The sequence below is a fragment of the Balaenoptera ricei genome, chromosome 7 (genome assembly GCF_028023285.1).
Source record: "Balaenoptera ricei isolate mBalRic1 chromosome 7, mBalRic1.hap2, whole genome shotgun sequence".
Lineage (NCBI taxonomy): Eukaryota > Metazoa > Chordata > Mammalia > Artiodactyla > Balaenopteridae > Balaenoptera > Balaenoptera ricei.
In genome coordinates, this window is record NC_082645.1 from 56,531,707 (window position 1) to 56,545,735 (window position 14,029).

Consider the following 14,029-nt stretch of genomic DNA (forward strand, 5'->3'; position numbering starts at 1 on the left):
TTATCCATTCATCTGTCAGTGGGCATTTAGGTTGCTTCCATGACCTGGCTATTATAAATAGTGCTGCAGTGAACATTGGGGTGCATGTGTCTTTTTGAATTATGGTTTTCTCAGGGTATATGCCCAGTAGTGGGATTGCTGGGTCATATGGTAATTGTATTTTTAGTTTTTTTTTTTTAAATAAATTTATTTATTTACTTATTTATTTTTGGCTGTGTTGGGTCTTCATTGCTGCACAGGGTTTCTCTAGTTGTGGTGAGTGGGGGCTACTGTTCGTTGAAGTGCACAGGCTTCTCATTGTGGTGGCTTCTCTTGTTGTGGAGTGTGGGCTCTAGGTGCATAGGCTTCAGTAGCTGTGGCACGCAGACTAAGTAGTTGTGGCGCATGGGCTAAATTACTCCACAGCATGTGGGATCTTCCTGGACCAGGTCTCGAACCCGTGTCCCCTGCATTGGCAGGCAGATTCTTAACCACTGCACCACCAGGGAAGTCCCTATTTTTAGTTTTTTATGGAACCTCTATACTCTTCTCCATAGTGGCTGTATCAATGTACATTCCCACCAACAGTGTGAAAGGGTTCCCTTTTCTACACACCCTCTCCAGAATTTATTGTTTGTAGACTTTTTGGTGATGGCCATCTGACAGGTGTGAGGTGATACCTCATTGTAGTTTTGACTTGCATTTCTCTAATGATTAGTGACGTTGAGCATCCTTTCATGTGTTTGTTGGCAATCTGTATATCTTCTTTGGAGAAATGTCTATTTAGATCTTCTGCTTGCCCATTTTTGCATTGGGTTGTTTCTTTTTTTGATTTTGAGCTGCATGAGCTGCCTGTGTATTTTGGAGATTAATCCTTTGTCAGTTGCTTCGTTTGCAAATATTTTCTCCCATTCTGAGGGTTGTCTTTTCGTCTTGTTTATGGTTTCCTTTGCTGTGCAAAAGCTTTTAAGTTTCATTAGGTCCCATTTGTTTATTTTTATTTCCATTTCTCTAGGAGATTGGTCAAAAAGGATCTTGCTGTGATGTATGTCATAGAGTGTTCTGCTTATGGTTTCCTCAAAGAGTTTTATAGTGTCTGGCCTTATGTTTAGGTCTTTAATCCATTTTGAGTTTATTTTTGTGTATGCTGTTAGGGAGTGTTCTAATTTCATTCTTTTACATGTAGCTGTCCAGGTTTCCCAGCACCACTTATGGAAGAGGCTGTCTTTTCTCCATTGTATGTTCTTGCCTCCTTTGTTGTAAATTAGGTGTGCATATGTGCGTGAGTTTATCTCTGGGCTTTCTATCCTGTTCCATTGATCTATATTTCTGTTTTTGTGCCACTACCATATTGTCTTGATGACTGTAGCTTTGTAGTATAGTCTGAAGTGAGGGAGTCTGATTCCTCCAGCTCCGTTTTTTTCCCTCAAGATTTCTTAGACTATTCGGGGTCTTTTGTGTCTCCATACAAATTTTAAGATTTTTTTGTTCTAGTTCTGTAAAAAATGCCACTGATAATTTGATAGGGATTGCATTGAATCTGTAGATTGCTTTGGGTACTACAGTCATTTTCACAATATTGTTTCTTCTAATCCAAGAACATGGTATATCTCTCCATCTGTTTGTGTCATCTTTGATTTCTTTCATCAGTGTCTTATAGTTTTCTGCATACAGGTCTTTTACCTTCTTAAGTAGTTTATTCCGAGGTATTTTACTCTTTTTTTTTGAAATGGTGAATGGGATTGTTTCCTTAATTTCTCATTCTGATCTTTTGTTGTTAGTGTATAGGAATGCAAGAGATTACTGTGCATTAATTTTGTATCCTGCAACTTTACCAAATTCATTGATTAGCTCTAGTAGTTTTCTGGTGGCATCTTTAGGATTCTCTATGTATAGTATTTTGTCACCTGCAAACAGTGACAGTTTTACTTCTTCTTTTCCAACTTGGATTCCTTTTATTTCTTTTTCTTCTCTGATTGCCATGGCTAGGACTTCCAAAATTATGTTGACTAATAATGGCAAGAGAGGACATCCTTGTCTTGTTCCTGATCGTAGAGGAAATGCTTTCAGTTTTTCACCTTTGAGAATGATGTTTGCTGTGAGTTTGTCATATATGGCCTTTATTATGTTGAGGTAGGTTCCCTCTATGCCCACTTTCTGTAGAGTTTTTATCATAAATGGGTGTTGAATTTTGTCAAAAGTTTTTTCTGCATCTATTGAGATGATCATATGGTTTTTATTCTTCAATTTTTTAATACGGTGTATCACATTGATTGATTTGCCTATATGGACCAATCCTTGCATCCCTGGGTTAAACCCCACTTGATCATGGTGTATGATCCTTTTAATTTGTTGTTGGATTCTGTTTGCTAGTATTTTGTTGAGGATTTTTGCATCTATATTCACGAGTGATATTGGTCTGTAATTTTCTTTTTTTGCAGTATCTTTGTCTGGTTTTGGTGTCAGGGTGATGATGGCCTCATAGAATAAGTTTGGGAGTGTTCCTTCCTCTGCAATTATTTGGAAGAGTTTGAGAAGGATGGATGTTAGCTCTTCTCTAAATGTTTGATAGAATTCACTTGTGAAGCCATCTGGTCCTGGACTTTTGTTTGTTGGAAGATTTTTAATCACAGTTTCACTTTCATTACTTGTGATCGGTCTGTTCATATTTTCTGTTTCTTCCTGGTTCAGTCTTGGAGGGTTATACCTTTCTAAGAATTTGTCCATTTCTTCCAGGTTGTCCATTTTATTGGCATAGAGTTGCTCGTTGTAGTCTCTTATGATACTTTGTATTTCTGCGGTGTCCGTTGTAAGTTCTCCTTTTTCATTTCTAATTTTATTGTCTTGAGTCCTCTCCCTCGTTTTCTTGATGAGTCTGGCTAAAGGTTTATCAATTTTGTTTATCTTTTCAAAGAAACAGCTTTTAGTTTTACTGATCTTTGCTATTCTTTTCTTTGCTTCCATTTCACTTATTTCTGCTCTGATTTTTATGATTTCTTTCCTTCTACTAACTTTGGGTTTTGTTTGTTCTTCTTTCTCTAGTTCCTTTAGGTGTTATGGTTAGGTTGTTTATTTGAGATTTTTCTTGTTTCTTGAAGTAGGATTGTATTGTTTTTAACTTCCCTCTTAGAACTGCTTTTGCTGCATCCCATAGGTTTTGGCTCGTCGTGTTTTCGTTGTCATTTGTCTCTAGGTATTTTTTGATTTCCTCTTAGATTTCTTCAGTGATCTCTTGGGTATTTAGTAACATATTGTTTAGCCTCCATGTGTTTGTGTTTTTTACATTTTTTTCCCTGTAATTGATTTTTAATCTCATAGCATTGTTGTGGGAAAAGATGCTTGATATGATTTCAATTTTCTTAAATTTACTGAGGCTTGATTTGTGACCCAAGATGTGATCTATCCTGGAGAATGTTCCATGTGCACTTGAGAAGAAAGTGTATTCTGTTGTTTTCAGATGGAATGTCCTATAAATACCAACTAAATCTATCTGGTCTATTCTGTCATTTAAAGCTTTTATTTCCTTATTAGTTTTCTGTCTGGATGATCTATCCATTGGTATAAGTGAGGTGTGAAAATCCCCCACTATTATGGTGTTACTGTTGATTTCCTCTTTTATAGTTGTTAGCATTTGCCTTATGTACTGAGGTTCTCCTATGTTGTGTTCATATGTATTTATAATTGTTATATTTTCTTCTTGGATTGATCCCTTGATCATTATGTAGTGTCCTTCCTTGTCTCTTGTAACATGCTTTATTTTAAAGTCTATTTTATCTGGTATGAGTATTGCTACTCCAGCTTTCTTTTGATTTCCATTTGCATGGAATATCTTTTTCCATCCCCTCACTTTCAGTCTATATGTGTCCCTAGGTCTGAAGTGGGTCTGTTGCAGACAGCATATGTGCAGGCTTGTTTTTGCATCTATTCAGCGAGCCTGTGTCTTTCAGTTGGAGCATTTATTCCATCCACATTTAAGGTAATTATCAATATTTATGTTCCTATTACCACTTTCTTAACTGTTTTGGGTTTGTTTTTTAGTTCCTTTTCTTCTCTTGTGTTTCCCTGTTAGAGAAATTCCTTTAGCATGTCTTGTAGAGCTGGTTTGGTGGTGCTGAATTCTCTTAGCTTTTGCTTGTCTGTAAAGCTTTTGATTTCTCCATTGAATCTGAATGAGATCCTTGCCAGGTAGAGTAATGTTGGTTGTAGCTTCTTCCCTTTCATCACTTTTAATATCTCATGCCGCTCCCTTCTGGCTTGTAAGTTCTGCTGAGAAATCAGCTGTTAACCTTATGTGAGTTCTCTTGTATGATATTTGTTGTTTTTCCCTTGTTGCTTTTAATAATGTTTTTTGTCTTTAATTTTTGTCGGTTTGATTACTTTGTGTCTTGGCTTGTTTCTCCTTGGGTTTATCCTGCCTGGGACACTCTGGGCTTCCTGGACTTGGGTGGCTATTTCCTTTCCCATGTTAGGGAAGTTTTCGACTATAATCTCTTCAAATATTTTCTCTGGTCCTTTCTCTCTCTCTTCTCCTTCTGGGTCCCCTATAATGCGAATGTTGGTGTGTTTAATGTAGTCCAAGAGGTCTCTTAGGTTGTCTTCATTTCTTTTCATTCTTTTTTCTTTATTCTGTTCCGCAGCAGTGAATTCCACCATTCTCTCTTCCAGGTCACTTATCCGTTCTTCTGCCTCAGTTATTATGCTATTGATTCCTTCTAGTGTATTTTTCATTTCAGTTATTGTATTGTTCATCTCTGTTTGTTTGTTCTTTAATTCTTCTAGGTGTTTGTTCTTTAATTCTTCTAGGTCTTTGTTAAACGTTTCTTGCATCTTTTCGATCTTTGCCTCCATTCTTTTTCTGAGGTCCTGGATCATCTTCACTGTCATTATTCTGAATTCTTTTTCTGGAAGGTTGCCTATCTCCACTTCATTTAGTTGTTTTTCTGGGGTTTTATCTTGTTCCTTCATCTGGTACATAGCCCACTGCCTTTTCATTTTGTCTGTCTTTCTGTAATGTGGTTTTTGTTCCATAGGCTGCAGGATTGTAGTTCTTCTTGCTTCTGCTCATGTCTTGGCTATTGTAAATAGTGCTGCTATGAACATTGGGGTGCATATATCTTTTCAAATTATAATTTTCTCCAGATATATGCCTAGGAGTGGGATTCTTGGATCATATGATATCTCTATTTTTAGTTTTTTAAGGAACCTCTAAACTGTTCTCTGTAGTGGCTACAGCAATTTACATTCCCACCAACAGTGTAGGAGGGTTCCCTTTTCTCCACACCCTCTCCAGCATCTATTATTTGTAGACTTTTCAGTTATGACCATTCTGACTGGTGTGAGGTGATACCTCATTGTAGTTTTATTTTACATTTCTCTAGTAATTATCTTTTTAAAAAATATTTCTTTTTAAATTTTTTTATTGAATGAAAGATTCTTTAATTTCTATAGTGCTATATAATTTTTAATAGCTTCACACACATGATTACATATAATCCCATAATAGCCATTTTTCCCCCAATCCGTGTCTTGCCCCTCCCCACTTCTCTCTCCTTTCTGGTAACCATTAGTTTGTTGCCTACATCTGTGAGTGTCCTTTTTTGTTTTATTCACTAATTTGTTGTATTTTTTTAGATTCCAAGTATCAGTGATATTATACAGTATTTAAGACTTGGTTTTCTTAAGTAATCAAAGACCTGATAAAGACAACATGAAACATAGGTAATCATTCTGATATGACACAGAATTTTGTTTTCTAGGAAGATTATTCAATAGGTAAAGAAAAAAGAAACCAAATTATATTTCTGGTAGATGGAACAAGTTAAGCAGTTAACAAGTTAGCTTTTCAGTGAGTGCAAAAACTTTTTATGGATGCTTGTAGAGAAGACTTTTAAGATTTTCATTTGCCCTTATATGTAATTTTATGAAAACTGTGGACTAAATTTAGAAATAATGAGTAGCAGTATGTTTTCAAAAACCCCTTTTTTTCCTTTCAATCTCAGGAAAATTGAGATTGCTCGTAGGTGCTTTAGCCACCAGTTGCCCCCTTGGATGTCTACATTTTAAAGACATGATAAGATTTACCTCTTAAAGGGACAGAGAAAGGATCTATGTTTTTTCTAAGAAGGAGTCTAGGGGCATATTTGCTTATTATCAGAGACTAGGGCAATTGCTATTGAAGTTTTCTTTTCCTTAAGTGTAGACAGTCCAATGAATTCTTTGCAGTGGGGAATGCAAAATACATTCACTAAGAGCTTTGTATGGGAAAGCCTGAAGCTGCTGAGGTCTGGTTATAAAGGACAGTAGAAACCAGGCTTGCTGTGTGTTCCCAGAACCTTTGTCTTCCTTAAGGAACCTATTTCCTGGCTATCAGTATTTACTTAAGTCTCACAACTGCCTGAGTGTCTTTTTCAATTCTTAACTTTTATTCTAAGTCTTATGTCTACTTCCTAACCTTGTTAAGAACTAGGAAAGTAACTCTCCTGTTCCTTCCCTCTCTCTTTTTTTCTTCTTTTAATCGGATCTTCCCATAGGTACCAATAGGATATTTGTTTAGGACGAGAGCTCTCTAAAAATATTTTTAGATATTTTCCAAATATCTTTTTCCAAATATAAGATCCATCATCAGGCACTCAGTGGATATGATCTTCAAAGGTATATCCATTCCAGATGTGGCACAAACCAGAAAACCTTTTTAGGGAAAGACCCAGAGGCCACTTTCCAGGCTTAGAGTAAATTTTTACCATAGAGGCAAGAGCTGTCCCTGGAGTGGGTACAAATGATGTAGCCCCCATGATCCATAAAGGTCATTCCCACCCAATGATAGTAAAAGAAAGCAAAAACTTCATTGCCACAGGCAATTATAAACCCCATGAAAACGGGATATCTCCAATCACAGACCCATTAATCTATGATGCCTAGTAGGCTATATGGGGATGAGATTTTCCCAGCACTGACAAGGCAATGCAGGGAAAAGACAGCAAATGCCCCTTATGGGTTTTTAATAAGACCCCTTATTTAGATAGATTCCCCTGAGAGCTGGCACAGATGGTAGGCATATGTCTCAGGTCCCCAGCCTGATAGATGACCACCTGCAGATGTAGGCCCAACAACCTGTGCCTCCCAGCAAGCAGAAAAGTCAGGGAGAGTACACTTTCACTGGATCCTGGCCAAGTTCTCAAGACACAAAACAAAACAGAAGGAGGATTTCATCTGTTTGTTTTTTTTTTTTAATTGGTGACTCACAGCAAAGTTTGTCCAAACAGATTCTGGTCTGGTGAGAAGTATGAACTCACCAGTTTGTGAAGCTGGCTCAAACAAAAAGCTTAAGGATTTATGCCTATGTTTTACCCTATGATTCTTCCCCTTATGATGAATGACACAAAAGACAGTGACAAAGGGAAATTGTGGCTACCCAAGAGAAAATGGATCAATAACAAAGGGCCAAAGCCACATACACCCAAAGAAGTAGTTCACAGAAATGCTTTTTCCTGTTAATCTCAGTTTGGAAAGCAACAATTTTTACTACCCTTTTCAACTAGACTCTACAGACAGAAATCTGGGAGTCGGATTTTGGTAAGAATTCTTACCTTTTGCTGGTTTGGTCAGTTGTTCTGAGATTTAGTTGTAGCCTCTGGGGTAGGCGGGATGTCCCAGGCATCCTATCTGGGTCACCAAAAGTGTAGGGGAGAAAAAATTCCTTTATTTCCTTAGGTTCAGTGGCTGGGCCTTCAAAATAAACTGAAGAAACACAAATTAACAATAGAAAAACAAGCATAGTTTATTAACACATGTTACACATGTACCCAGGAGAACTCATTGATGAGTACCTCAAAGTGTGGTTAGAACTTAGGGTTTATATAGTATATGAACAAAGAACAACATTTTTAGAGAAGTGACAAGACAAAGGAAAGGGGGTTTAGGTTCTTAGGGATGACGAACTGTGGAGAAATAAATATGTACGGAAACAAATGGAAGACAAGGGTTGTTTTAGTGAGGTTTGCTATGTAGATTGCTGTCAGTGCTGTATCTGGGCCGTTAAAAATCTAGAGTTGTCTCAAATGATAAAGAATCATCCTGCTCTTCCTGGTAGAAAGAAGAAGGACAGAAAGTTTGTGTGTGTGTTTGCTTCTTTTCAATTGCCTTTAGCTCAAAATAATCCTTATGTCAGAGTGCAAATGTTGGGGGGCATACTCTGAACACCTTTAGTATTGATCATATATATCTAATTTGTGAGATCTTAATGAGCCACTTTAAGTATCCACAGCAGTAATTCTTTTTTTTCCTCACCTCCTGCCAATCCTCCATCATTTTTTATTCTCTCTTGGGCTCCTAGAAATTAGAGCAGTAATTCTTATTTTTTTTATGTCATATGTTTTTAAAAATCTGATGAAAAATTATGGATTTTTCTGTTCCTCCCTTGAAATATTTTCACACTCACACAATTCTGCTTAAATTTAAGAAATAAATCCAGATTGTGAGTTCTACATCTAGAGTCAGCTCCCAGCCATGACATAATAGCTTCTATTAAACTAACCATCCCTCTAAAAACAGCTACAGTAGCAAAATAATATAATAAAAAAATAGCCAGGTGTCTGAAGGCATTGGAGAGCAACCAACACAGCCAGGGACAGGGGTATTAAGAGCCTATGAAGATGGGAAATGCTTTCAAGTGAACTTGGAAATTTTTTCCCACTTTTCAGCTCAAGATACTTGACATTTTTTAAGTGTTATACGGGCTTAGACACTGAGCAGAATGTGGTGACCTGGGGCTTTCAAAAGCTTCATAAGGCTAGGGAGATGAAAATTAGAATTAAGAGTAACCAGGATTTATGGAACCAAGGATTACTGGGATTTATGGAAACAGGATTTCCTGGGAAAAGGAAACACAGAGACACGAGCCCTTTTCCTATTGAGGCATCTGTTAACAACTAAGCTAAAAAACTAAGGAGAGCTCTTGGTAGTGTCATGGTTGTAAACAAACTGAAGTTGTTGTTCAGGGCCCATATTCAGGATAGACAGAAATTCATGTCCAAAATATATTGGTAGGTACCACAAATTAATTAAACAAAAACAATAGAAAACTCCTTAAAACATTGGGCAGCTAATTTGACCAGGCACTTCACAAAAGAGGCTATCCGAATGGTTAATAAACATAGGAGAAGATGCTCATCTCACTACTTCATTGGTCATTGGGAATGTGCAAATTAAGCCCAAATTAGATTCAACTACACACCCACCAGAATGGCTAAAACTTAAGAAAATGACAAATCCTAGGATTTGGAGCAAGTTGCACACTTATACACTACTGGTGGGAATATAAATTTGTGAATACACTTTGGAAAACCTCTGTTGCCAAATCTACCAAAACTGAATATTCATTTTATATGACCCATTTCTACTCCTAGATTTGTACCCTGTAGCAATGAAGAGCCCCAAGGGACAGATATAAAAAGTTCATAACAGCATTATTCATAATATGAAAAAAAGTTGAAAGAAATATCCATCAGTTACAGAGTAGATAAATAAATTTGGCATATTCATACTATGAAAGAATATATAAAAATAAAAATAGTATGGATGCTTGTCTTGAACATAGGGTTGTTCAAGTTAATCAGGCACAAAAGAATGCATACTGTATGTACGTATGTATGAAGAACTCAAAAACAGACAAAACTGATCTATGGTGAGAGGCCAAAATAGCTTATACTTGGGGAAGAGTAACACCCAGCATAGCACAAGGGAAGTATCCAGTTTATGGACTGTTTCTTGAAGTGGGTGATACTTTCACAGCACATTCACTTGGAGTCTTCAGTAATGAAGCTGTATCTTTTTGATTTGTGCATTTTTCTGTATTTATATTATTCTTCAATTTTTTTTTAAAAGTTTGCTTGAAAAGAGTTATTCAATTTATGGGAGACTAGGTGTTTTGAACAAAATCCTTTAATCCTTCCTTATTCCAGGAAGCAATGAGCAAAGCCCAGAATGCCCGTTTGGGGCATCCTCCACAATAATGAAAAAAGCCATATTTTCATGGGTGCCTCTCAACCACACATTGAAATTTGGTCATAACAAAGAGCCCAGTGTTTGAAGTCATGTGCTAATCAATACATTACGTGGAACAAGAACGGTAGAATGTTGATAACCAGTTGGAAGCTGAGTTAAGGAAGATGGAAGTTCATGATATTTTTCTATTTGTGTGTTATGTTTGAAATTTTTCATAAGTTTTCTTTGAAGAAGGAAAACACGAGGATCTGCCTCTTCAATAACCAAAAATAAATAATTATATCACAAATGTAGTCCCATAGCGGATAAAAAAGAGGAGTCAGAAAAAGAAATCCTATACAAAATTGGATGATAAAATTTGGTTTGCTTCAGCTACAAATTTTAGTTAAATATCTTGAACTCCTACTTTCTTTTTAGCAAATTGAATCCCATTCCTATTTCTAGGGCTTATTTTAGCCTCACCGTTTCTAAAAAGTCTTTATTACTACTCTTGCATCTGAACTCCAATTACTGAATTATTATTTGCTGCCACTTAATTGATCATCATTATATTATATGGTGGGCTGCCCCAGTTGTTATGTCTTTATGTATCTTATTTTTGTTTTGAAATATTTTACTGCATGCCAGGGAAACTTGTCATGTTGGGGAAAAATTAAATATTCAATATATTTTAATTTAAAATTTATCAAACTTATTATTTTATTGATTATTTATTGAATACTATTCTTTGTCACAGCTTTTTCAAACATGGCTTGTTCTTCTTAGACACTACATATCAAATATGCTCATTAACTTATTTAGTCCTTGTAAAACCCGTATGAACTTGCTATTATTAGTATCCTTATTTTATGAATCAGATAACTGAGGCACACAGAGTAGCTTGCAGGATGTCACACAGTAAGCGTAGTAGCTCTGGATCTAAATTCTTAAATCTACCTAATGCTGCCTCTTGATTGTTTATTGGGGCTAGCATAGTGCAGTAGGGAAAGAAACTTCCCAAGGTACTTCAAGAATCCAAAGCATTTTCTTTAGAGTGTTGACTTTTTCTTAATAAAAGCAAAATTATCTTTACTTCAGAAACTATGGGACACAAAGTCAGTTCTCTTTGAATACTGAATTTGTATCGTCATCACAAGACTATTTAAATCATGTCATTAAAACTTAGGCCTGAATTTCTGCAACTAATGTTGAACTGTTCACCAATAATTAATGTATTTGCAAATTCTCTGATCTAGTACTTCAATATATTTATGTTACCTTAGGGGAAAAAAAAATTCAACAACCTTGTGAGTATAATTGAAGAAAGAATCTTAACAAATTCTTTTACTGTCCTTTGGAAACAGAATTCAGGTCCCATGGTGGAGTCACAGAAATACCTGCCATGTTATATCACAAAGGCTCATTAGATGGAGGTTAGTTTCACTGTTAAATATTTGAGGAACAGAAACTGACTGGCACTGATAAGAATTTGCCCACTGATCCCGATGATGTCATTGTACCTCTTTAAACATGCTTTGCTCTTCTTAGCTGCCACGTATTAAATGTGCTCAGGAAACCTGTTGTGCTTCCGAAAATAACCTTCTCAGGACTACATCCAGAGATGTGTGACTCTTGTTTCCTAATAGGGCTTCTAGTCAAAACATATGAGCACATAAGTGGAAAACTAATCTAAATTACCTGAGATCTCCAAATCCCATAATTAGCACTGATAACATTGTGATGTATACTTCCTGTCTCTTTTTCCTACACAAATATTAATCTTTATATTAATTAAACCAAAAGAAAAAAGATACTAGCATAGATTCCATATATATTTGCATAATTGACAAATTATTATGTGTATTAAATGATAAAAGACTTGCTAGAACCAATGCAGTTTTAGACTTTTTATGCATATGGTTAAATTGCTTTCTTGAAATTTTGAACCAATTTACACTCCACTTTTTAAAAAAAATTTATTGGACTATAGTTGATTTACAATGTTGTGTTAGTTTCAGGTGTACAGCAAAGTGAATCAGTTATACATATATACATATATATATATACACACACACACACACACATTCTTTTTTGATTCTTTTCCCATATAGGTTATTACAGAATATTGAGTAAAGTTCCCTGTGCTATACAGTAGGTCCTTATTAGTTATCTATTTTATATATACTACTGTGTATATGTTATTCCCAATCTTTTTTTAAAAATTTTTATTGGATTATAGTTGCTTTACAATGTTGTGTTAGTTTCTACTGTACAGCAAAGTGAATCAGCTATACATATACGTATATCCCCTCTTTTTTGGATTTCCTTCCCATTTAGGTCACCACAGATCATTGAGTAGAGTTCCCAGTGCTGTACAGTAGGTTCTCTTTAGTTATCTATTTTATACATAGTATCAATAGTGTATATATGTCAATCACAATCTACCAATTCATCCCACCACCACCCCTCATTCCCCCCTAGTCTTCTGATTTATCACTTCCACCTACATTTCCCCTTTGGTAACCATAAGTTTCATTTTAAGATCTGAGTCTGTTTCTATTTTGTAAGGAAGTTCATTTGCATCATTTTTTATTAGATTTCACATGTAAGTGATATCATATGATATTTGTCTTTGTCTGACTTACTTCACTTAGTATGATAATCTCTAGGTCCATCCATGTTGCTGCAAATGGCATTATTTCATTCTTTTTTATGGCTGAGTAGTATTCCACTGTATGTATGTACCACATCTTTTTTTTTTTAAATATATTTATTGGAGTATAGTTGCTTTACAATGGTGTGTTAGTTTCTGCTGTATAACAAAGTGAATCAGCTATATATAAACATATGTCCAATATCTCCTCCCTCTTGCATCTCTCTCGCACCCTCCCTATCCCACCCCTCTAGATGGACACAGAGCACCGAGCTGATCTCCCTGTGTTATGTGGCTGCTTCCCATTAGCTATCTATTTCACATTTGGTAGTGTATATATGTCCATGCCACTCTCTCACTTCGTCCCAGCTTAACCTTCCCCCTCCCCGTGTCCTCAAATCCATTCTCTATGTCTGCGTCTTTATTCTTGTCCTGCCCCTAGGTTCTTCAGAACCTTTTTTTTTTTTTTTTTCAGATTCCATATATATGTGTTAGCATACAGTATTTGTTTTTCTCTTTCTGACTTACTTCACGCTGTATGACAGTCTCTAGGTCCATCCACCTCACTACAAATAACTCAATTTCATTTCTTTTTATGCCTGAGTAATATTCTATTGTATATATGTGCCACATTTTTATCCATTCATCTGTTGATGGACACTTAGGTTGCTTCCATGTCCTGGCTATTGTAAATAGAGCTGCAATGAACACTGTGGTACATGACTCTTTTTGAATTATGGTTTTCTGAGGGTATATGCCCAGTAGTGGGATTGCTGGGTCATATGGTAGTTCTATTTTTAGTTTTTTAAGGCACCTCCATACTGTTCTCCATAGTGGCTGTATCAATTTACATTACCACCAACAGTGCAAGAGGGTTCCCTTTTCTCCACACCCTCTCCAGCATTTATTGTTTGTAGATTTTTTGATGACAGCCATCCTGACCGGTGTGAGATGATACCTCATTGTAGTTTTGATTTGCATTTCTCTAATGATTAGTGATATTGGGCAACCTTTCATATGTTTGTTGGCAATCTGTATATCTTCTTTGGAGAAGTGTCTATTTAGATCTTCTGCCTGCCCATTTTTGGATTGGGTTGTTTGTTTTTTTGATACTGAGCTGCATGAGCTGCCTGTATATTTTGGAGATTAATCGTTGTCAGTTGCTTCATTTGCAAATATTTTCTCCCATTCTGAGGGTTGTCTTTTGGTCTTGTTTATGGTGTCCTTTGCTGTGCAAAAGCTTTTAAGTTTCATTAGGTCCCATTTGTTTATTTTTGTTTTTATTTCTATTTCTCTAGGAGGTGGGTCAAAAAGGATCTTGCTGTGATGTATGTCATAGAGTGTTCTGCCTATGTTTTCCTCTAAGAGTTTTATAGTGTCTGACCTTACATTTAGGTCTTTAATCCATTTTGAGTT

General features: G+C 36.0%; 1 protein-coding gene across 3 annotated transcripts in view; it reads left to right on the forward strand.

Annotated features, from left to right (window-relative positions):
• The window catches only part of B3GALT1 (beta-1,3-galactosyltransferase 1), a 593,789-nt gene that overhangs the window by 296,838 nt on the left and 282,922 nt on the right, over window positions 1–14,029 (forward strand). The window lies entirely within an intron of this gene.